Source organism: Saimiri boliviensis, chromosome 1 (genome assembly GCF_048565385.1).
Source record: "Saimiri boliviensis isolate mSaiBol1 chromosome 1, mSaiBol1.pri, whole genome shotgun sequence".
In the NCBI taxonomy this organism is placed as follows: domain Eukaryota; kingdom Metazoa; phylum Chordata; class Mammalia; order Primates; family Cebidae; genus Saimiri; species Saimiri boliviensis.
In genome coordinates, this window is record NC_133449.1 from 270227019 (window position 1) to 270252114 (window position 25096).

The 25096-nt window shown below is 43.7% G+C and overlaps 1 protein-coding gene and 1 non-coding gene across 7 annotated transcripts in view; both read right to left on the reverse strand.

Moving 5' to 3' along the window:
• The window catches only part of PDZD2 (PDZ domain containing 2), a 472221-nt gene that overhangs the window by 274315 nt on the left and 172810 nt on the right, over nucleotides 1-25096 (reverse strand). The gene's annotated exons all lie outside the window — the stretch shown is intronic.
• Nucleotides 6658-6761, reverse strand: LOC120365876 (small nucleolar RNA U13). The gene has a single exon (XR_005580715.1). It is a non-coding gene; the product is annotated as a small nucleolar RNA U13 (small nucleolar RNA).

Sequence of the window (25096 nt, forward strand, 5' to 3'; positions counted from 1 at the left end):
GTGGGAGGATCACAAGGTCAAGAGATCGAGACCATTCTGGCCAACACGGTGAAACCCTGTCTCTACTTAAAAAATACAAAAACTAGCTGGGTGTGGAGACGCACACCTGTAGTCCCAGCTACTTGTGAGGTTGAGGCAGAAGAATTGCTTGAACCCCAGAGGCGGAGGTTGCAGTGAGCCAAGATCACGCTACTGCACTCCAGCCTGGGCAACAGAACAAGACTCTGTCTCAAAAAAAAAAAAAAAAAAAAAAAAAAAAAAAAAAAAAAATCAGAATCGATTTTTAATCATTTCATTAGTTACTTCCAGCCCTTATCTTTGTCCAAACTTTTTACTCCATTTATAGTTTTTCCCATGCCATAGTTATCCTTTGTACCATTAAGTTCAACCACTTTGACCCCTTTTCACTTCCCAAGCGAGTACTTTCAAATGTCCATATCACTATGACTTCCTACATCTAACTTAATCCTCCATTAGAATATCTCCTTTTCTACAGAGTAATGATCTCTGATAAGGACAAAGATTAACAGGGAGTCGGGTCTCCACATTTCATAAGTTGCCCCATGGAAGTCTTCCAGCCCCCCTTGCTTTCCCACTGGGAGAATTCCTCCAGAGAAGGAACTTCAGAATGTCAATGCCTGCTGTCTGAGCTGTGCCACAATGGCTCTGAATTAGCCTGAGAAGCCTTGGTCAGGAAAAGCAAAGAAATCAAAATTGCAGGATAAGGCTTCTCCCAAATGACTCTCAAGAAGTGTCCTTTCTATCTGTACAGATCAGAGTGTTTGGACACTGTGCAAAAGTCTCATGAAAAAACACGTAACTTTATCCTGAAGACATTTCGGCTTCCCTTTTTAGGTGAAGGATCAAGGGTGTCTGCACGACTGGGAAAAGGGATAGAGGAGAATTAACAGGCAGTACTCCAGGGCCTGGCTTACTGATAGGGAAATGGTCATGACGACAGAGAAATCTGAGGAGGTAGGAGGCACTTGACACAAACAAATGGATATCCCAAATAGGCTAGTTAATAATTTTTAAAAAGTTGAATATTTAAAAAAAAATTCACAAGTTAAAAATGCCATCAGGTTAAATGGATTAAGGGAGTGGTTTGGAGGGAAAATTTGAACAAGTAGAATCAAACAGAGTTGGAAAAAGATCATGTTGGTACTAGACAGGAAAGTTTTTTGTTGTTGCTGTTTTGAGATGGAGTCTCGCTTTGTCACCCGGGCTGGAGTGCAGTGGCCAATCTTGGCTCACTGCAACCTCCAGACTCCCAGGTTTAAGAGACCTTCTTGCCTCAGCCTCCCAAGCAGCTGGGATTACAGGCACCTACCACCACACCTGGCTAATTTTTTGTATTTTTAGTAGAGATGGGGTTTCACTATGTTGGCCAGGATGGTCTCAAACTCCTGACCTCAAGTGATCCACCCACCTTGACCTCCCAAAGTGCTGGGATTACAGGCATCAGCCACCACACCCAGCCATAGACAGGAAAGTTCTTACAGCTATTGATACCACTTTACTTTGGCAAGGTAGAGTTAGTAACTGGTAAGAGGTATGAAGAGGGCTCTGACGTACTAGTTAAGCTCTGTTTCTCAGTTTGGGTGATGGTTAATATAAAAGTTCACTAAGCTGGGCTGGGTGTGGTGGTTCATACCTGTAATCCCAGCACTTTGGGGGGCTGAGGCAGGCAATCACCTGATGTCAGGAGTTCAAGACCAGCCTTTTCAACCCCATCTTTACTAAACATACTAAATTACTAAAAAATTAGCCGGATGTGGCAGCACATGCCTGCAATCCCATCTACTCTGGAGGTTGAGATAGAAGAATCACTTGAACATGGGAGGCAGAGGTTACAGTGAGCCAATATCATGCCACTGCACTCCAGCCTTGGTGACAGAGGGAGACTGTCACACACACAAAAAAAATTCACTAAGCTGATTACTTTTGATATGTGCCTTTATGTATATTTCAAAGATAAGTTTACTGGAAAAAGTACTTCTGGAATGATAAAAATAAAGACCTCCAACAACAATCTATAGCTCTATAAGAGTAACAAAAACACTGAAAAAAATGATCAAAATCAACTTTTTCAGAACTCTGGAAGTTAGCCAAAAGCTTGAAACATCACTAGCAGCCACTGAGGCAGAACAAGTTTAGAGGTCCCCAAAAACTCTACCTTCACAGCACTGCTACTATTTGACCTGTTGGGCGGCTCGCTAAAAGGCTCCATTTTCAAGGTTTCTCTTTACTTGACTTGATTCAGAGCTGATGCTGCAAGAACAGCTTTATCCCTAGGTTGTTTGTTGAAAAATCCCATGGCAATTGTTTAATATGTGCAGCTGCCTGAGAAAATACCTGTAAATCACGTATCTGATAAGGAACTTATATCTAGGCTATTTAGTCTATATAAAGAATTCTTACAACTCAATTCGAAAGTGGGTAAAGGATTTAAGTAGACATTTCTAGCTGGGCATGGTGGTTCATGCTTGTAATCCTAGTGCTTTGGAAGGCTGAGGCATGAAGATCGCTTGAGGCCAGGGGTTTGAGACTAGCCTGGGAAACATAGAAAGACCCCATCTCTACCAAAAAAAAAAAAAAAAATTTAAAAATTAGCCAGGTGTAGTGGCATGTGCCTGTAGTCCTGGCTATTCCGGAGAATAAGGTGGGAGGATTGCTGGAGCCCAGGAGGCTGAGGCTACCGTGAGCCTCTGCACTGTGCTCATTCTACTGCATTCCAGGCTGGGTGACAGAGCAAGACCCTATCTCAAAACCTAAAATAAATAGACCTATCTCCAAAGATGTGCAGAGGGTCAAAAACACATGAAAAGGTGTTCAACATGATTACCCATAAGGAATACAAGTCAAAGTCACAGTGCGATAACTTCACACCCACTAGGATGGCTGATCTAATAAAGACAGATCACACATGTTGGCAGGAATACGGAAAAATTAGAACCCTTATACCCTGCAGGTGGGGATGTAAAATGGTCCTGAAAAACAATTTGGCAATTCCTTAAAAAGTTATACATAGAGTCACTATATCATCATGAATTCCATTCTTACGTATATATCCAAGAGAACTGAAAACCTACTCATACAAAAGTTTGTAAACTAATGTTCACAGCATGATTCATAAGAGTCAAAGAGTGGAAAAGGCCCAAATGTCTCCACAAATGGATGAATGGTTAAACAAATATGGTTAAACATATGGAATACTATTTGCCAACATAATGAAGTCAAGTTCTGAAACATCGATGAGCACCGAAGGCATTACACTAAGTGAATGAAGCCAGTTACAGAAGACCACGGACTGAAATATCTGGAATAGGTAAATCTACAGGAACAGAAAGCAGCCTCTGTTCTCCTGGGGCTTGGAGAAGCCAAGTATGGTGAATGCCTGTAATGGGTATGTGGCTTCTTTTTGGAAGGATAAAAATATCCTAAAATTAGATATTGGAGATACCCAATGTGTGAATATATAAAGCCACTCAATTGTACATTTTAAAGGATATATTTTATAGCATGTGAACATCTCACTAAGGCTATTTTTTAATTATTTTTATTTTTACTTATTTATTTTTGTTGAGACAGAAATATTGTTGCCCCGGCTGGAGTGCAGTGGCGTAATCTTGGCTTACTGCAACCTCTGCCTCTGGGGTTCAAGCAATTCTCCTGCCTCAGCCTCCCGAGTAGCTGAGATTACAGGTGTATGTCACCATACCCAGCTAGATATGGGGTTTCACCATGTTGGCCAGGCTGGACTCAAACTCCTGATCTTAAGTGATGCCCCCACCTCAGCCTCCCAAGGTGCTGGTATTACAGGCGTGAGCCACCAAACCCAGCCTCAAATATCTTGTAAAAAATAAAAATAAAAGGGAAAGGCCGGGCGCGGTGGCTCAAGCCTGTAATCCCAGCACTTTGGGAGGCCAAGGCGGGTGGATCAGGAGGTCAAGAGATCGAGACCATTCTGGTCAACATGGTGAAACCCCGTCTCTACTAAAAATACAAAAAATTAGCTGGGCATGGTGGCGCATGCCTGTAATCCCAGCTACTCGGGAGGCTGAGGCAGGAGAATTGCCTGAACCCAGGAGGCGGAGGTTGCGGTGAGCCGAGATCGCGCCATTGCACTCCAGCCTGGGTAACAAGAGCGAAACTTCGTCTCAAAAAATAAATAAATAAATAAATAAATAAAAATAAAAATAAAAGGGAAACAGGTGAGTGGCTGTTTTCAGACTGCAGGGAATTGTTACCTGGAAAGGTGTGGAGCCTCACTGCTACCCTCCCCAGCGGGTGGGCACTGAGCAAGGTAGAGAAGAACAAGAACTCTACCCCTGCAGAGCAGCCCCCACCCCTAGCAGCCCACAGCCTGGCATGAAACCAGCACGATCATCTTGCAGGGGATAAAAGGCAGGAGACAGGAAACACGTTGCCTCACCTTGAGAGAGAAGAGGGATCCAGGTATTTACACCCCCATAGACCAAATACCTTTTTCCTTCTGTGTTGCAATCTCGCTACCTTTAATTTGTTGTTTCCTAATTAAAAAGGAGTACATGGGGGGCCAGCTGAACTTGAACTATTTTTCATCAGAAGCTGTAAACTCAGTCTTCCTGTTCATTAAAAGAAAAAAAGCTTTCCTTTTACTTGACGCCTGTTAATAGCATGCCTGCAGAAATAAGTTAACCGCGCTGGAAAACAACCTGCAGTTGCTGGATAGAAACAGTCACTGTGATCGTTTAAGATATAATATACCTAAAGCAAGCAGCACTGTGGTTGGCATGTTGTTGGTACTCAGGAAAGGTAACTATCGTTTCAAATATCTTTTCCTTAAATCCTCTGCTGGTGTAGTGTGCACTACCCTGGAATAATCTTAACTGAACAGTGCCCTCCAGAGGCCACTGGGAATTCAACGGTGCTGACAGTTTAAAGATGGTCTGGAAAAATAACACAAAAAAATTATCATTTAATTGTCTTTTTTTTCCTTTTTTCCTTTTTTTTAAAGATGGGGTTTCACCATGTTGGCCTGGAAGGTCTCGATCTCTTGACCTCATGATCCGCCCACCTCAGCCTCCCAAAGTGCTGGGATTATAGCAGTAAGCCACGGCTCTCAGCCCATTTAATTGTCTTTCTTTTTTTGAGATGGAGTTTCACTCGTGTTACCCAGGCTGTAGTGCAAAGGCGCGATCTCGGCTCACTGCAACCTCCGCCTCCTGGGTTCAAGGAATTCTCCTGCCTCAGCCTCCCGAGGAGCTGGGACTACAGGCCCGCGCCACCATGCCCAGCTAATTTTTGTATTTTTAGTAGAGACGAGGTTTCACCATGTTGATCAGGATGGTCTTGATCTCTTGACCTTGTGATCCACCTACCTTGGCCTCCCAAAGTGCTGGGATTACAGGAGTAAGCCACTGAGCCCAGCCCATTAATAATTGTCTTTTACATTGATGTGGAGTCAGCACCACAGCCTGGTGTCCCAGGATGTATTAGAACCTGATCGATTGTCTGATTTGTCACCCAGAGCAGCCTTTTTTTTTTTTTTTTTTTTGGCCAGGGCTTGTTTGTTTGCAAGGGATACTTCTGAGGACATGGAGATTTGGCAACACAAGTCCACCTAGGCACGGTGGGAACTGCTGCTCGGAACTGCCAGCCCCTGGAAGGTACGGTCCCATCCCTTTTTCTGGGGACACTGTCAGCCCCGTCCTTTTCTGCATGTTCACTCTGTGTTTCTCTAAAGAAACTGGCTTCCTCTTGGCATCTGCCATCTGTAACTGTAGCATGGGTGTGTGGCTCTGGCTCTTTCTGGACATGAATCCAGATGTGGTTCCGCCTGGCCTTCCAGCTCATCTCACACAGCAAAGCAGCTTGGTCTCTCCCTGGCTTGATTCCAGATTTTCAGGAGATTAAACTGGTTGTCAGTCAAGTCTAATGGCCAGATTTAGTGCACCTATCCCTGGTGGGTGGCCGGGAGGTGGAAGTGGGGATGCCAGTGTGTGTGTAGGGAGATAGGGCCAGTGTCACGTGACACAAAAGAAATTTAGCACATATGGAAGGGCAGACATGTCAAAAAGGCTGTGTTTCTACAAACACAGAGCTAGTATTTATAGAGCTTTACCATGTGCCATGCACTGCTGTAAGTTTTTTTTTTTTTTTTTGAGACAGTCTCACTCTGTTGCCCAGGCTGAAGTGCAGTGGCACGATCTCGGCTCATTGCAACCTCTGCCTCCCGGGTTCAAGCAATTCTCCTGCCTCAGCCTCCCCAGTAGCTGGGATTACAGGCGCCCACCACCCCACCTGGCTAAATTTTTTGTAATTTTTTCTTAGTAGAGACGGGGTTTCACCATGTTGGCCAGGATGGGCTCTATCTCCTGACCTCATTATCCACCTGCCTCGGCCTCCCAAAGTGCTGGGATTATAGCAGTGAGCCACTGTGGCCAGCCTGTTCTAAGAACTTTCTAAGCACCATTTCATTTAATCCTTACAAACCTTCTATGAAATTTGATCCTGCAATCATCCCCTATATGAAGTAGCTGCTGGTAACGATGTTTGTGTATCTTTCCCTAGTTTTCCTAATGCATTTTATTCCTATTTTAAAGATGAAGGAACCAAGGCTTAGAAATTTTAAGCCAAGACTTAAGCCAAGGCAGTCTGATTTTTTTTTTTTCAAGTTAGACAGGTAATGAGCTGACATCGTAACAAAGTTTGAGGGTGGCACAACTCACACACGTGCGTGAACACCCAGTCATCATACTCACGAACTACAAAAGGATCAAGGCACGCTGATTCTATTTTTCTTTTGTGTGTGTGTGACGAAGCCTTGCTTTGTCACCCAGGCTGGAATGCAATGGTGAGATCTCGGCTCACTTGCAACCTCTTCCTCCCAGGTTCAAGTGATTCTCCTGCCTCAACCTCCTGAGTAGCTGGGATTGCAGGCACCTGCCACCACGCCTGGCTAATTTTTGTATTTTTAGTAGAGACAGGGTTTCACCAGGTTGGCCAGGCTGGTCTTGAACTCCTAACCTCAGGTGATTCACCTGCCTTGGCCTCCCAAAGTGCTGGGATTACAGGTATGAGCCATTGTGCCTGGCTGGCTGATTCTAAAGCCTGGAGGTTAAACACTCACCCCACCTTCCTTCCAGAGTAGCCCCTATGACATGGTAGATAATTTGGCTATGCAGAAAAAAACATCAAATTTGGTTTCGTTCTCAGGGAGGTTATAATCTGGTTAAGGCAGGCAAGGCTTATACATGCAAAACAATGAGTAAATGACAGGAGAGGGATCAAGTACTAAATTGCAGGTTGCCATGAAATTTGTTTTACATTGCTATGTAACAAATTGCCACAAATGTAGAAGCTTTGGAGCAATACCCATTTATTAGCTCACCGTTCTGTAGGTAAGAATACAGCTGCTCACGCCTGTAATCTTAGCACTTTGGGAGGCCAAGGCAGGTGGATCACCAGAGGTCAGGAGTTCGAGATCAGCCTGACCAACATGGAGAAACCTGTCTCTACTAAAAATACAAAATTAGCCATGCATGGTGGCATATGCCTGTAATCCCGCTACTTGGGATGCTGAGACAGAATTGCTTGAACCCAGGAGGCAGAGGTTGCAGTGAGCCGAGACTGCTCTCAAAAAAAAAAAAAAAAAAGAATACAGCTGTGGCATGGCTGGGCTTGTGTTGACTGGAATTGCCAACAATCTCATCTGGGGCTCAGGGACCTTTTTGAAGGGGTTAAAATATGCTATCCTGGCATACTGATTATTTAAGTTGAAGGGATTTGAGAAACAGCAGGTGCAAAAAGATCACTTTGACCTTCATCCTGTTTCTTAAAAGCAGAAGATTAAATTCCCATGTGAAAGACACCCTCCCTATGCTAGCAAGATGCAACATTCTTGTCATCAAGGGCGAGACACTTGAGGTCAAGGAAATTCTGTACAAACAAGTCTTTCTTTTCCTAGTTACTTTCCTACCCTAATAACTATTCTAGCGCAAGCCCCTTTGCCTTACACATTTTCATAGTTTACTATTGTGTCCAATCCAGAATGGAAGAAACTGATAATAACTGCTTCTTTGGGTCTTCATTTTTTTAGGAGGGCTCCTGTAAAACATCTGTAAATAAATTGGTATGCTTTTGGCTGGGTGCAATGGCTCACGCCTGTAATCCCAGCACTTTGGGAAGCCAAGGCAGGTGTATCATGAGGTCAGGAGTTCGAGACCAGCCTGGCCAAGACGGTGAAACCCGGTCTCTACTAAAAATACAAAAAGTTAGCCGGGTGTGGTGGCAGGTGCCTGCAATCCCAGCTACTGGGGAGGGCTGAGGCAAAGAACTGCTTGAACCCGGGAGGCAGAGGTTGCACACAGATTACTTGAGGTCAGGAGTTCGAGACTAGCCTGACCAACATGGAGACATCCCTGTCTCTACTAAAAGTATAAAATACATGCCTATAATCCCAGCTACTCAGGTAGCTGGGGCAGGAGAATCACTTGAACCCGAGAGGCAGAGGTTGCAGTGAGCCAAGATTGTACCACTGCACTTCAGCCTAGGCAGCAGAGTGAGACTCCATCTCAAAAAAGAAAAAGAAAAAAAATCTATCTTTTCTCAATTCTCAGGACGATAAGAGGAGAGAGGTGGTTTTCCTGCTCCTGTATCTTCCAAGCTCACCAGCTGCTGGCAGAGTTCAGTTCTTTGTGGTTGGAGGCCCGAGGTACCTTTTGCCTGTGAGTTGCAATCAGGGACTGCTTTCAGCTCCTAGAGGTTGCACCTCTCCATCTGCAGTTCACAATGGGGATTATTTGCTTTCCTCTAGACCTGCTGGAGCATTTCTCTGACTGTCACTTCTGTTAGCTGCCAAACTCCCTGCTTTGTTTATTTTGCTTGTTTGTTTTTTGAGACAGTCTCACTCTGTTGCCCAGGCTGGAGTGCAGTGGTGTGATCTTGGCTCACTGCAACCTGCGCTTCCTGGGTTCAAGCAATTCTTGTGCCTCAGCTTCCCAAGTAGCTGAGACTACAGGCACATGCCACCATGCCCAGCTAATTTTTTTGTATTTTTAGCAGAGACAAGTTTCACCATGTTGGCCAGGCTGGTCTCGAACTCCTGACTTCAATTAATCTGCCCACTTTGGCCTCCCACTTATAACTGGGATTATAAATGAGAGCCACCTCGCCCGGCCAAACCCTCTGCTTTTAGTGGGCTCATGTGATTAGGTCAGGACCACCTGGATAATCTCCCTTTCTTTCTTTCTTTTTCTTTTTTTTAAGATGGAGTTTTGCTCTTGTTGCCCAGGCTGGAGTGCAATGGTGCAATCTCGGCTCACTACAACCTCTGCCTCCCAGGTTCAAGCGATTCTCCTGCCTCAGCCTCCCAGGTAGCTGGGATCACAGGCATGCACCACCATGCCAGGCTAATCTTGTATTTTTAGTAGGACGAGATTTCGCCATGTTGGACAGTCTGGTTTCGAACTCCTGACCTCTAGTGATCCACCCGCCTCAGCCTCCCAAAGTGCTGGATTACAGGTGTAAGCCACCGCGCCTGGCCATTAGAATTTAAATTATAAAGATAAATTTAAAAATATAATCACTAAAATTGGTAGAAGAGAGTTACAGGTCTTTGGGAAAATGACATCATCCTAAGATTTGAAGCAGTGAAAAGATAATTATAAAAGAAAAAGCTCAGATTTACTTACAGAAACAGTTAAAACTTCCATACAGTAATAACAACATTTAAAAGATTAAGGAGAATTTTAACCACACGGGGTAAAAAGATTAAGATCTATAACATCTAAATGCGTACCCAGTGCTGCAGATGAGGGCCCCAAAAGATAATGGACAAAAGGCATGCATAGATTGTTTAGATGACACGTAAAATAAAATAGAAAAAAAAAAAAAAAAACTAGGACAAAATGGCCAAACTTCCTGATCAAATAAGTGCAAATTAAAACTACAAAACTAAGCCATATTTCCATTAAGAAAACATAAATTTAAATTTTAATATCCAACATGAAAATGCTTCTGGCACACTGATATTCATACATTATTGTAAGGGGTATAATCTGGTAAAACGTGTATAACACAATTCGGCAAAAATGTCCTTTGACATAATACCTTCATGCCATGAAATCTGTCCTAAAAGGATGGTTCAAAAGGAAAAAAAGTCATGGTTACAAGCATTTTAAGCAGCACACATACTAAAACTGAAACGACACAGAGAAGATGAGGATGAAAAAATAAAAATTTTTAAAAAGTAAAAAAAAGATAAATAAATGCAGTGTTAAATATAATACTGACAACTGGCAAGGACAGAAGGAACATGCTTACCTCAAGGACCACTGATGAGTATACCTATCAGGACTACTTAACAAGGAGGAGCACGTTCAAATGTGTTAAGGGAAAAAGTGTAGCCACACCAGACCAATCTGGTTCCGCTTTTGCTGTTGTTGTTTTGTTTCTGTTGTTTTTTTTTTGAAAGGGATTCTCGCTCTGTTGCCCAGGCTGGAGTGCAGGGGCATGATCTCGGCCCACTGCAACCTCCACCTCCCAGGTTCAAGGAATTCTCCTGCCTCAGCTTCCTGAGGAGCTGGGATTACAGGAGCATGCCACCACACCCAGCTAATTTTTGTATTTTTAGTTGAAACGAGGTTTCACCATGTTGGCCAGAATAGTCTCAGTCTCCTGACATTGTGATCCACCTGCCTCGGCTTCCCAAAGTTCTGGGATTACGGGTGTGAACCACCGCATGTGATCTTTTTACATCGAGATCTGTTTTTCATTCACCATGGACCCTCGAGTCATGTGACCTCAGCATGCCTAGATAAACCAAGCCTGCAACCACAGGAAGAATCTAAGTGTTTGGGCTGAGGACTGGGATGGAATTAAGAAGTGGACACTGTATGGCAGGATTCAGAATCCAATCAGATTGAGCTCTGGCATCAGCCCATGGCCAGATCCAGCCACATCACGTATCCCAGCATCTCCTCACTGCAAGATCCAATCAGGTTACACCTCATTACCTTATGCTTATAACGCCAGACCCCGCCCCCAGCTTGGGGAGGCAGTGCTTTGGGAGCTATACCTGGTGTTCTCCTTATTGCCAGGAATAAAATCCCCTGCCAAATCCTCCTTCACTGTCATCATTGGGCTGTCACCCATCAAGTGACTGAACCCACCCATTGTGTGAGTAAGAAAAGGATAATAGAGAATTCTGCATGTAGTATGATTAAAAGTAATTCCCATGGTGTTTGTGACGCTGTGAGAAAAACAGCACTTTTGTATACCGTCAGTGGGGATACAAATTAGTATAATCTCTTGGGGAAAGCAATTTGCAATAGGAATAACAAATTTAGAATGTGATTTATTTGAGGATCCCATTTCAAGGAATTTATCCATTACATACACTTACACATATACACACAGACATACGAACATAAAATTTATTGCAGATTTTTTTTTTTTTTTTTTTTTTTTCTGGAGTGCAGTGGCACGATCTTGACTCACTGCAACCTCAGCCTCCCAGGTTTGAGCAATTCTCTTGTCTCAACCTCCGGAGTAGCTGGGATCACAGGCACGTGCCACCACTCCCAGCTACTTTTTGTATTTTTGGTAGAGATAGGGTTTTACCATATTGGTCAGGCTGTTCTCGAACTCCTGACTTCAGGTGATCCATCCCCTCCACCAGCTGCACAAAGTACTGGGATTACAGACGTGAGCCACCACACTGAGTTCAGAATGTTAACACAGAAAAACAAACAAACAAACAAAAAAACCACCAGTTGGTAACTGATCAAATAAATCACATGAGGAAACTCCAGTGGAATACTACACAGCTGTTAAAAAGAACAAGAGACAAAGTGACATGTTCTGATTTGAAATAAGTGCTAAGATGGGTTTTTAAGATTTAAAAACAAAGGTTAAGATTCAGAATACTGTGGATAGTGTGCACCTATTGTGTAAAAAAGAAGATAACACGGAGTATTTGTAGATGGTTAGAGAATCCCTGGAAAGATACTGGGAACAGAGTGAGGCTTGGGGTGTAGCTGGAGGTAGTGATGAGAAAATGGAGGTCTGAACTGAGGAAACTTTTCATTCATTGTCCTTCTATTCTATTGCATGCACATGGTAAAAGCATTCTTTTCCAATGAAAAGAATCAACAAAGGTAGTCTGAAAAATATATATTGTAGATAAACATGGATTACAAGGAAATAGAAAAATTAAATCTGTTGAGTTGGCATGATAGAGCTGTAGGCACATGGTCACAAATTAGATCTTAACATAGAAAAATTAAATTAATGGAGAATTAGGGTGTTCTTTTCTTTAAAATGCTATTCTAGGCCAGGTGCAGTGGCTCACGCCTGTAATGCCAGCACTTTGGGAGGCTGAGGCAGGCAGATCACGAGGTCGGGAGATCGAGACCATCTTGACCAACGTGGTGAAACCCCCATCTCTACTAAAAATACAAAAAATTAGCTGGGTGTGGTGGTGCATGCCTGTAGTCCCAGCTACTCGGGAGGCTGAGGAAGGAGAATTGCTTGAACCCAGGAGGCAGAGATTTTAGTGAGCCAAGATTGTGCCACTGTACTACAGCCTGGGCAACAGTGTGAGACTCTGTGTCAAAAAAAAAAAAAAAAAAAAAATGCTGTTTCAACGTTGCCATTGAAATAAATAAAAATTAGTGTGGGAGGAGAGAAGGGGTACCTGAGGAATTAAGTGATAGAATTATAAATATGTTGTTCTAAAATGAATAAACAGGAGAAGAATGAGCCACAGAGAGCTTGCAAATGGTCCAGAGAGCAAGCACTTAGCAAGAGGAGCCAGTGTGTCTGTGCCTGGTAGGGTAGCTGGCCAGGACACACTGACTCCTCTTTTTGGGAACTCAAGGTCAGACCTAGAGAACAAGAGAGGAGAAACTGGGGTGGAGGAGTTAGAATAAGGTCTGGTTTACAGATCCCAAGGAAAACCAGTTCTCTGGAGATGATTGGTAGTAAGCACAGGGTGGAGGAGAGACATCTAAATCCTGTAAACCTCAAAAGAGACATCTGCCTTAGGAGGACAGGGTTAAACTCTCTACTTGTGTGACAACTACTTTCAAAGTTTTGATTTTTCATGGCTCTCAGTAAAAAAAGAAAATTGAGAGGCTGGGTGTGGTGGCTCACGCCTGTAATCCCAGCACTTTGGGAGGCTGAGGCACGTGGATTGCTTGAGCCCAGGAGTTCAGCCTGGACAACATGGTGAAATCCGCCTCAAAAAACCACAAAAAATTAGCCAGGACTGGTGACACACACCACGTGACACAGAGAGACTGTATCAAAAAATATATATATATATGTATAAATATATATACACACACATATATATATTTTTAACTTGAAGTGCTTAATATTTTAAAAGTTATGTAGTTAAATATACTTCAAACTTTTCAAAAATTTGTTTTAACACTTTGAGATGTGATAATCCAGAAGTATAGCTTGAAGTAAGTTAATAATAAATGGGTGCTACATTTTTTTTTTTTCTTTTTGAGACGGAGTGTTGCTCTGTCTCCTAGGCTGGAATGCTTGGCTCACTGGAGTCTCTGCTTCTGGGTTCAAGTGACCTTCCCGCCTGAGCCTCCCAAGTGTCTGGGATTGCAGGCATGTACCACCACAGCCAGCTAATTTTTGTATTTTTAGTAGAGACAGGGTTTTACCATCTTGGCCAGGCTGGTCTCGAACTCCTGACATCAAGTGATCTGCGGACCTCAGCCTCCCAAAGTGCTGGGATTATAGGTATGAGTCACCACGCCTGGCAGGATGCTGCTTTTAACAGCTGCCATAGCTGAGATACCTCACAAGGATACATAGATTCAAATGGAAGAAATATGTTAGTGGCAGCATTTAATCAATCTTAATAGTCATTTTCCAACCCTATCCACCACCTGTGCTAACATTTGGTTGAAACTGTACATTGACTTTGTCAAGTTTTTCTTGCAAACTCAAAAGCTACCATACTTTTAATAGTTTTTAACATATAGCTCCTCTAAAATTCTTTGGAAGATTTAAAAATATAAAATCTTGTTCTCCAGATTTTAAAGATGCATGTGAAACTTTTTGTTGGCAAATGTAATCATTTTTGTAAAAAAAAAAAAAAAAAGGCATATAACTATGGAAACATTTCCTAATACCCATTTTGAAAATGCCCTTTACATAGCATGGCTTTCTTTCAAAAAGTAAACATTTTCTTATTTATTGTTATGACATCATCTTTACCTTGGATAGACATGTTGTTTGTCTGTCCTTGCAAAAACGCCTCCAGGAAGGAGGCCACTGGGAACTACTGTACTTGGTTTCAGAGATAAGTGATTCAAGGTCCTCAAATTTGAATCACTTGACTTTTTTGCAGAATAAAAATCCCAGTCATCTTTAAGTTCTATTACTCTAATAAATGCTTTGTCTAGAAATAAACATCAAACCTCTATATAGTAAGATATATATTTTTTTACTTTTTCTTTTTTTTTTTTAATAGATACGGGGTTTCACCATGTTGGCCAGGCTGGTCTTGAACTCCTGACCTCAGGTGATCCGCCGGCCTCGGCCTCCTAAAGTGCTGGGATTACAGATGTGAGCCACTGCGCCTGGCCATATAGTGAGATATTTTCATCATCACTCCCTGAAATAAGCCAGGAGGATGAAATGGCTGAATCAATTTCATGCCCTTGGACTATTTTTGTAATCTTATCTAAAATTTTTTAAAAAATTATTTACATATTTAACTTTTTTAAAAAATGTCAGGGTTCATGTGATAATTTAATATATTCATATGTAAACCAAAAATAAAATTCTAAGCCCTCCAACTGGCTGAGTGGACCCTGCTTCTTGGCCAAGGGGATTCCAAAGTAAACCTGAGAAACCGGTTGAAGCCATGATGGGAAAAGCGGTAAGACATACCTCATTACATTCCTTCCCCTTGGAATTCAGGCACAACAGACCAACGTTAACGTTAAAATAGAGATTTCAAGACAGACAAAACAGACTCTTTGTAGCAATAAGATACCAGATGCTGACCTGACTCTCGCATAGCATCATATGACAGACAGCAGGCACTGAAAGAAATTGAAGCATTTTATTCCAAAATATATTTCTTTGACATATTTTGAAACAGCCCTGCAAAGCTGTCTCTTGTGGGGAAAGTCTACATTCTATAAAGAATCCCTTTCCTTTCTCTCCTGCTGATCCAGAAGAGATTTAACTAAGAGTCTAGCACCTTTTACAGTCTGATAAGAGATGTTTGCCACCTATTTTTTTTTTTTTTGCTTCCTAGGCTGGAGTGCAGTGGCGGGATCTTGGCTCACCTCAACCTCCACCTCCTGGATTAAGTGATTGTCCTGCCTCAGCCTCCTGAGTAGCTACGGATTACAGGTGCATGCCACCACACCCAGCTAATTTTTTGTACTTTTAGTAGAGACAGGGTTTTATCACATAGGCCAGGCTGGTTTCAAACCCCTGACCCCAGGCGATCCACCCACCCGCTTCAGCCTCCCAAACTGCAGGGATTACAGGCCTGAGCCACTGCTCCCGGCCTTTGCCTTGCTGTCTATTCTCTCTGAAGCCTGCCACCTGGAGGCTTCATCTACATAGGAAGAACTTTGGCATCCACAACCCCTTATCTTAACCCAGACCACTCACTTTCTATTGATTCCAGGTCCTTTTTTTTTTTTTTTAGAGTCTTGCTCTGTCACCCAGGCTGGAGTGCAGTGGCACAATCTTGGCTCACTGCAACCTCTGCCTTCCAGGTTCAAGTGATTCTCGTGCCTCAGCCTCCCAAGTTGCTGGGATTACAAGCACCCACTACCACGCCTGGCTATTTTTTTCAGTAGAGACGGGGTTTCACCATGTTGGCCAGGCTTGGTCTCGAATTCCTGACCTTGGGTGATCCACCCGCCTTGGCCTCCCAAAATGCTGGGATTACATGCGTGAGCCACCACACCAGACCTGATACCAGGTTTTTAGATAATAACTCTTTCAACCAATTGTCAATTAGAAAAATCTTTGAATCCACCTTTGACCTGGAAGGCTGTCCCCACATTGACTGATGTCTGCCTGTAACTTCCGTCCCCTTAAAAGGTATAAAATCAGGGCCAGGAGCAGTGTGGCTCACGCCTGTAGCCCTAGCACTTTGGGAGACCAAGGTGGGCAGATCAAGAGGCCAGCAGTTCCAGACCAGTCTGACCAACATGGTGAAAATCTGTCTCTACTGGAAATATAAAAATTAGCCAGGTGTGGTGGCGTGCCTGTAATCCCAGCTACTCGGGAGGCTGAGGCAGGAGAATCGCTTGAACTCAGGAGGCGGAGCCTGCAGTGAGCCGAGATTACATCACTGCATTCCAGCCTGGGTGACAGAACAAGACTCCATCTCACACACACAAAAAGGTATAACATCAGGCTGTAATCTAACCATTTTGGGCACACGTTCTCAGGACCTTTTGAGATTATGTCTCAGGCCTTGGTCACTCATATTTGGCTCAGAATAAAACTCTATAAATATTTTACAAAGTTTGACTCTTTTCATCAACATATAATTTGTAAATCTCAAATCAGTGCAATTGGGATAGCCTGAGTTCTTTTTTATTCTAGTTAAAGCTACTGTTGTCTGACATAATTTTCCCATAAAGCATTGTTTTAACTAACAAAATCATTGAATTTTGAAAAACATAGCATTTCTGGTACCCCTTTCCTTTAGTAAACTCACAAATAAATAGGTATATTTTATTATTGAAACAGAAACAAGCAAATATTCTTTCAAATAAATTTTTTTTTAGACGGAGTTTTGCTCTTGTTGCCCAGGCTGGAGTGCAATGCTGTGATTTCAGCTTTCCACAACCTCTGCCTCCTGGGTTCAAACGATTTTCCTGCCTCAGCCTCCAGAGTAGCTGGGATTACAAGCGTGCACCACCACACCCGGCTAATTTTGTATTTTTAGTAGAGACGGGGTTTCTCCATGCTGGTCTCAAACTGCCAGCCTCAGGTGATCTGTCGTCTTCAGCCTCCCAAAGTGCTGGGATTACAGGCATCAGCCACCTGGCCCAGCCAAAAATTTTTTTTACTTAAGAAAGTTTTTACAAAAATAGAGATGGAAGGCCGGGCATGGTGGCTCACACCTGTAATCCAAGCACTTTGGAGGCCAAGGCAGGCGAATCACCTGAGGTCGGGAGTTCAAGACAAATAGAGATGGAATTTCACCGTATTGCCTCGGCTGGTCTTGAACTCTTGGGCTCAAGTGATCCACACACCTTGGCCTCCCAAAGCACTCAGATTACAGGCGTGAACCACCGTGCTTGGCCAGAATCAAGCAAATACTCTTAACTGGAACATGTGCGCAACAGCAATACTTAAGTCCGATTGTATAGCTAATCTCCCCCATGGCACTCTTTCTTCGAAACTTCAGTAATATTTCTGTGCCTCTTCCAGCAGAATTTGCTGACAAAACCGTGTGTTCTATTTTGTACCTATGTTGTTTTCCATGCATTATTTTAGCTATTTTTACCACATCAGGAAGACTTTTTCTACTGGTATGTAGGTTTTCACCTTAAGAAATTATGTTTGTAGGCCAGGCGCGGTGGCTCAAGCCTGTAATCCCAGCACTTTGGGAGGCCGAGGCGGGTGGATCACGAGGTCGAGAGATCGAGACCATCCTGGTCAACATGGTGAAACCCCGTCTCTACTAAAAATACAAAAAAATTAGCTGGGCATGGTGGCACGTTCCTGTAATCCCAGCTACTCAGGAGACTAAGGCAGGAGAATTGCCTGAACCCAGGAGGCGGAGGTTGCGGTGAGCCGAGATCGCACCATTGCACTCCAGCCTGGGTAACAAGAGCGAAACTCCGTCTCAAAAAAAAAAATAAATAAATAAATAAATAATGTTTGTAAAAACCCTCACAACAGGCTCCTAAATATTGTTTGCTAAAATTCTGAACTAGATTTAGTATTGCAAAATTTTAAACACTGCTAAAACATTTTAAACTATTTGTATTCATGTTGTGAATATTTCGATTTTAAATATCTTGCTAATTGGGATGGCCTCATATCAAGTATTACCATAAGGCACAATCTAAGCTTAGAATGAGATTTTTCTTTAATGCTAGTGGTTGTAAGTTTGTATTTCACAGGGTCTCCTGATGAATTTTGTTTTTGTCTGACTTGTCAGTCCACATAGATTGTCATTGCCTTACTTCATCATTAGCACGTGGTAGCGGGAAAGGAAGTGTTAACTCAGTCCGTTCTTATTGTTTGCTTACACCTGCATTCATTGTATTATTTTCAGGCCGGGAGCAGTGGCTCACTCCTGTAATCCCAGCACTTTGTGAGGCTGAGGTGGGAGGATCCCTTGAGGCCAAGAATTTGAGACCAGCCTGGACAACATGGTGAGACCCTCCATCTCTGTATATTAAAAATAAAAATAAGAAATTTCTTTCATTTTTCTGCCCATTTGGTAAAGGTTAATTCAGTTGAAACAAAGTAATTTAATCCATAAACCCACTTCACAAGTGAGCCTACATAAATTCCAGTCCTTTGACATAAGCCCAAAGTGGATTAAACAGGCCAGGTACCATGGTTCACACCTGTGGTCTCAGCTACTGGAGAGGCTGACACAGGTGGATTGCTTGAACCCAAGAGTTCAAGGCTGAGTGAGCTTTGATGGTGTCACTGCACTCCAGCCTGGGTGATGGAAAAAAAAAAAAAAAAAAAAAGGAGTGGTGAATTAACCAGTGAGGAGGCCTTTATGGACCTTCCCCTCTTCCCTCAGGATGTGTCATAGACTACTCAGAAAATGGGACTCACTGATACTCAGATTGAGCAAGGAAGTCAGTGTCAATCCATATCTAAATTATTGGTCGAACTCATTTTTTTTAAAGATTAAAAAATATCTTGGGATGCTAATGTAATTTTTCCTCTTACCCATGGACCTTCTCAGGCTTCACACCTTAGCAACCACCATTCGAGAGCATAAGCCATTTTCCGGTGACTTCCATTTAAGTTCTTTCTGCCCATTCCGCCAGTTCAGATGAAGATTCCACAGGAATGGGTATCTGGACTAAATAAAACCCTTGAGTCAGAGAAAAACACCCGGATTTGCTGTGGAATTTAACAGAGATCTGTACTTAACAGAGCTTGAATTTTTATTTATTTATTTTTTTTGAGATGGAGTCTCACTCTGTTGCCCAGACTGGAGTGCAGTGGTGCGATCCTGGCTCACTGCAACTTCCACCTCCTGGGTTCAAGCAGTTTTCCTGCCTCAGCTGGGACTACAGGCATGCACCACCATGCCTGACTAAGTTTTATATTTTTAGTAGAGATGCGGTTTCACCATGTTAGCCAGGCTGGTCTCCAACTCTTGACCTCAAGTGATCAACCTGTCTCAGCCGCCAAAGGTGCTGGAATCACAGGCATAAGCCACCATGCCTGGCCAGAGCTTGATATCCACTTCCCTTGCCCCCATAATGGTTCGGGCCTCCTTTCAGGGATGTTTGTGAAGATACATATGTGATTCCTAAGGTCAAAAGTTTCTTAATAAATCCCAGGCCCATTTCAAGTAACCAACCTTACAGTCCAGCCTTCAGCTATTGAACTAGCCCAGCCTTCCTCTCCAAAAGGAAAAGGCTAAATTTAAGTCAAAGAGACATTGCAAGTGATAGAATCATCTTTTCTTTGGTGAACAAGGAGCGCTGAATTAGGAACCTGTGGGATAAGTCAGCTATTTTACCATCCCTGCAGCCCTGGCATCCAAGTTTCTGTGACTCAAAGATAAGGGATCCAGGATACTCACACCTTTGTGTGTTCTCCATACAATTCAACATTGTTATTCCAAGTCATCAAAAAAGCCACTAGTAAGGCCCGGCTGGTGGCTCACACTTGTAACCTCAGCACTTTGAGATACCAAGGTGGACAGATCACTTGAGATTCAGGGGTTTGACACTAGCTTGGCCAACATGGTAAAACCCCATCTCTACTAAAAATACAAAAAATTAGCCAGGCATGGTGTGCACCTGCTGTCCCAGCTGCTTGGGAGGTAGAAGCAGGAGAATCGCTTGAATCTGGGAAGTGGAGGTTGCAGTGAACCAAGATAGTGCCATTGTGCTCTGTCTAGCTTGGGTGACAGAGCAAGACTCCTTCTCAAAATAAATAAATAAATAAATAAATAAGCCTCTCGTAGTCAGCGCTTCAGAGCATTTTAAATATAGTATAACAAACTCATATCCTCAAAATCTTTGGATAAAGATCACATCTCAAAGAATAGCATGCAGAAATCTATATAACTGCTTAAAAGCTTTGTTTCATTTCATTTTACATTGCACGAAAGAGTTACATATTTGGGCCCTTAAAAAGCCGGTATCGTTGCCTTCCAGCAAGAAGTGCCTTTTTGATACTGGTGCCCTCCAGCACCAAAAGATGGGAGCGCAAGTCTGTTCATCTCTGTGCTTGGCAAACCCAGGTGGAATGGGATTGAAGGGCTTTAGCAATGGCTCACCTAAGCACTGCATGCAGTCAGCTACCTGCCTCTGCTTCTACAGTAACTAAGAGAGGGCCGAGGGTGGAAACAGGTGTCAAAGCTTGAAGTTCAGAAACGTTTGGGGGCAGGAAAAAAAAAGCCTGAGAATCATTTGAGGGCATTTGGTGCTCAAAACGAGTGAGTAAAAATGTTCGTAACTTATTTAGTACCTGGACACAAATGATAAGGTAGAAGTCAGGATTGCTGAAAATGGCCAGAGGTGCCCACAGATAGAAGGGCATGAAGTTGGACCCGTAACACTACACTCACACTAAGATGCTTTTATCTTTCTTCTCTGTATAGCTTACGATTGCCACTACGATTGCCGTTACAATTCCCAAACATAGTGCTAAGAGGTTAAACAGGAGTGTCTTTTTTTGGAGACAGAGTCTCTGTCGCCCAAGTTGGAGGGCAGTGGCGTGATCTCTGCTCACTGCAACCTCTGTCTCCTGGGTTCAAGCAATTCTCTGCCTCAGCCTCCTAAGTAGCTGGGATTACAGGTGTGTGCCACCACACCCGGCTGACTTTTGTATTTTTATTAGCCATCTTCCACGGCTAAAGTTAATCACCCAGGGGCTGAGCTGCCCCCATTCAGAAAGGTTGTGACAAGGTACCAGAGGAGGAGCAGGTCACTGGGATAAAATTAAAGAGCATCTCTTGATCTGGCTCTGAAACCTCAACTCCCTTTAAATGCTGGGAAGTCGCTCCTTTTATGGAATCTCTTCTCTCATAAAAATGAGTGGACCCTGAAAAGCAGCTGTGCATGCTGCTTTCAACAATGATCTGTTGGCTACCACTGAGGGTGTGGCCAAGTTTGCCAGTTTTCTAGAAGAACTCACCCCACTGGCCATCGTGGTGTTGGAAATTGTCTTGCTGCTCAGGCTTTCCTTAAAAGGCTTCTGATTCCAGCCTGGAGTTAGAGAAACTGGGGGCGAAGAACTCCCCTCTGTCATCCATCATGAAGAGCTTAGCACAGGCGGATTTCTCAGATCAGTTCCTCATTCACCAGCGTGGTGCCTGAGAGCCCCGGCTGTGTGTGTGAGGAAGGGAGCCGGACGGGGCACCTCCCAGGGCCATAGAAAACAACAGCAGTCACAGAGCGGAGAGGATAGCTCAGATGCTGCCGTTCAAGAGAGAGCTCTGAAGGCCGAAAACAGCCGAACAGTACAGCGGTGAAACACACACAGCCTGTGAATATTAAACTGGACTGGGGCTCCCAGCACTTTCTCTCACTGTGCTTGATTTCAACCACAAGATGGCAGGCGACGGCCCTCAGATCCTCACAGCTTGTCAGATGGCACTCCGGAGAGCTGAGGAAAGCAAGCTCCCACCGTCCACTCCGATGGCCATCGCTACGCTCTTCGGAGGCAGCTATAAGCTAAACTCTTGTTGAGATGGAAGGTTCTAGATGTAACCATCCAATTTCAGAACAGGTAGAAAAATAGATTTTCTATATTTTCATGTAAATAATAAACTTTAAAAAATCCTAATTTCATTAGTTATTGTTATTATTATTTTTGAGATGGAGTCTTGCTCTGTCACCCACGCTGGAGTGCAGTGGTGCAATCCTGGTTCACTGCAGTTCAAGCGATTCTCCTGCCTCAGCCTCCTGAGTAGCCGGAACTACAGGCAAGTTTCACCACGCCCGGCTAATTTTTTGTATTTTCAGTAGAGACGGGGTTTCACTATGTTGGCCAGGCTGGTCTTGAACTCCTGACCTCAAGTGATCCACCCACTTTGGCCTCCCAAAGCGCCTGTGGTTACAGGTGTGAACCACTGTGCCCGGCCTCATTAGTTATTATTTGTGATTCTAAAGAAAAAGTTCTAGAATTTGAGTCAGAGAGCATGAATTCTAGTCCTCACTCTTCTCTAAGATGATACTTGATGCCAGGAAACCGCCTCCCGAAGCCTCAGTTTCCACGTTGGTAGTGAGAAAATGGGACTTGGATGAACCCTGGGATACCTTCCAGAAACCTTCCTGGAGTGACATAATGTGGAGGCAGCAGTCTGAAAAGAATGAAGTGGGCCACGAACAAACCGTCCGCAACGCTTCATTTACACTTCATCCTTGGGGAATGGGCTGTTCCACATGGTGGGTTTTCCACACACTTGAATTGTAAATGCTGAAACTTGTTTTCCTTTTAACCTGTAAGGAAAATCTTTCTAAAGCGTATTACATGCTTCTCTGGCTTCTTAAACAGCAAGCTGTGTATAATTTCACCTTTCCTTAATATCTCTAAGTCACCGTGATGACAACCTCTTACTATAAATCCAGTCCTGCATAGAGTGTCAGGTGCCTTTGGGTATATTCAGGTAGGCAGGACCCTTATGCTAAATGGCCCCAGAGATGATATTATCAAGCTATAATTGGAAATTCTTTCTCTCTACCGTCTCCTACCTACATCACTACCTGCAGTCATTTCTCCAAGTAACACCTTCTAGCAGCCTCTTGACACTGTTTAAAACCTGCTATAATCCAGAGAGAATTCAAGGTTGCCATGGGTAACCAGAGCCTAAGTTTGCAACAACCCTAAATTTAATTTCACATGCAAGTTCAAGGCGGCGGGTACTGTACTAAAGGTGACTTCTGACCAGGGCTGACATTCCGCTGATCCTCACAGCATGTCATACCTCTGTATCAACTGGCCTGTCGCCCTGAGCCCTCAGCCCCCTCCTGCCAGCCCAGCCTCCTGGCTCCTCTTCTAGGACTGCACAGACTTCTCATGCTCCAGGAACTCAAAGGTGCCATCGGCCCCCGCAGGCTCCAGTTCCTGCATGCACCAGCATCCCTTCCAAATGGTGGGCCCCCATGCCACGACACTTGCTCAATATTGGAATGTACTGCAGTGTCTGGACCAAAGAGTATTGTTTGTCTTCGTTGTGAAGTGAACTGGCAGAGTTTGAGGCTCTTCTCTCTCCCTCAAAGTCAAACGGGTCTCTCAGGTACATGCTGTGCTCTGGGTTCAGGTTGCCTGAGGCTGAATGGGTGGGGTGTTAAAAGTTACCTCCGGCTGAACATCTACCATGTGCTGTATTCAGTACATTAGGTAAGTCTTCTGCCATCCACTTAACAACTCTTTTAGGGAAATTAGCAACAACAGCTTGTGGATGAGGTCACCTGCCCCCAACATGCAGCCAGTAAGTGGCTCCAGAAGCCAGATCCGCCTCTCTCTGAGGTCTGTGTTCTCTGCACTGTGCTCTGCTCATGTTTACTAATGTACAAAGACGGCCAAGCGTGGTGGCTCATGCCTGTAATCCCAGAACTTTGGGAGGCCACAGTGGTTGGATCACCTAAGGTCAGGAGTTCAAGACCAGCTTGGCCAACATGGTGTGAAATCCCATCTCTACTAAAAATACAAAAAATAAGCCAGGCATGGTGGTGGGAACTTAAAATCCCAGCTATTCAGGAGGCTGAGACAGAAGAATCACTTGAACCCAGAAGGCAGAGGTTGCAGTGAGTTGAGATCGTGCCACTGCACTCTAGCAGGGGCAACAAGAGTGAAACTCCGTTTCAAAAATATGTGTGTGTGTGTGTGTGTGTGTGTACACAAAGACGCCCAAAGTTTACATTTTGCAAAAATGCATTTTAAGTAAAAAGACTTTTAGTTTTCAGAAAAGACTGTTTGTTTCTGTTTTAGTGTGTGGGTTTTGTTTTAATTAATTCCGTATTTTGTGACCAATTTGGAACAATCTGTCCTTAGGGAACAAATCTGGTATACTTATAGAAAGCTAGGGAGTAACTGCAGTTACAAAGTATTCCTCCGTAGGAACTGATCTAGAAAATCTTCCCAGTTCTCCCTGCACCAAACAAGTAAGTAGAACATTCCAGAAAGTCGCCAGAGTGGACGTGATAGAGCTCACAAACAGAAACTTTCCTCCGTAAGTTATCAGTTATGCCTTCAAGATGGGACATGTGACATCAAACATCACGGATACCTCTGTTCCCAGAAAGTCCTCTAGAAGTTTCCACCAGGACGAAGCTGCTACCACTCAAAAGAATAAAGCCTCCCCAGGGTTACTAAGGATCAGGAGTGCCAGCCAGTGAGAAGGTAGGAATCAGGAACAGGGTCTGTAATTTGGGGACAGTCAGAGGTTTAGGTTCTAATCTGGGTCTGGGGTACAGAAGGTCTGTCAAACCCATGGCCTTGAATCTTTTGTTCTTTCTTCAGCTATGGACGTTCCAAATTGACCCTAAACTAATTTTTGAAATAAGCAAATCATGACCCCATCTTCCACACACTGTACCTGCTTCTCCCAGTCAGCACACACGATTCTCAGTGTCCCATCCAAAAACATCCACAGCGCTCTGAAATGTCCAGTGTCAGGGAGGAAATCATCCGAAAAATGGACTCCTATAAGGTGACAGGGACCACATGCCACCTGTATTAGAAGGGGGTGACCACAAACTGGGAGGCTTAAGCCACAGGGATTTACTGTCTCACAGTTCTAGAGGTGAGAAGCCTGAGCTCAAGGCATCAGCAGGACCAAGCTCCCCTAGTAATGGAGAGGCTGGGGAAGGGCTTGTTCCAAGCCTGTCTCCTGGCGTCTGGACATTCCTTGGCTTTCAGTAGCATAACTCCAATCATACAT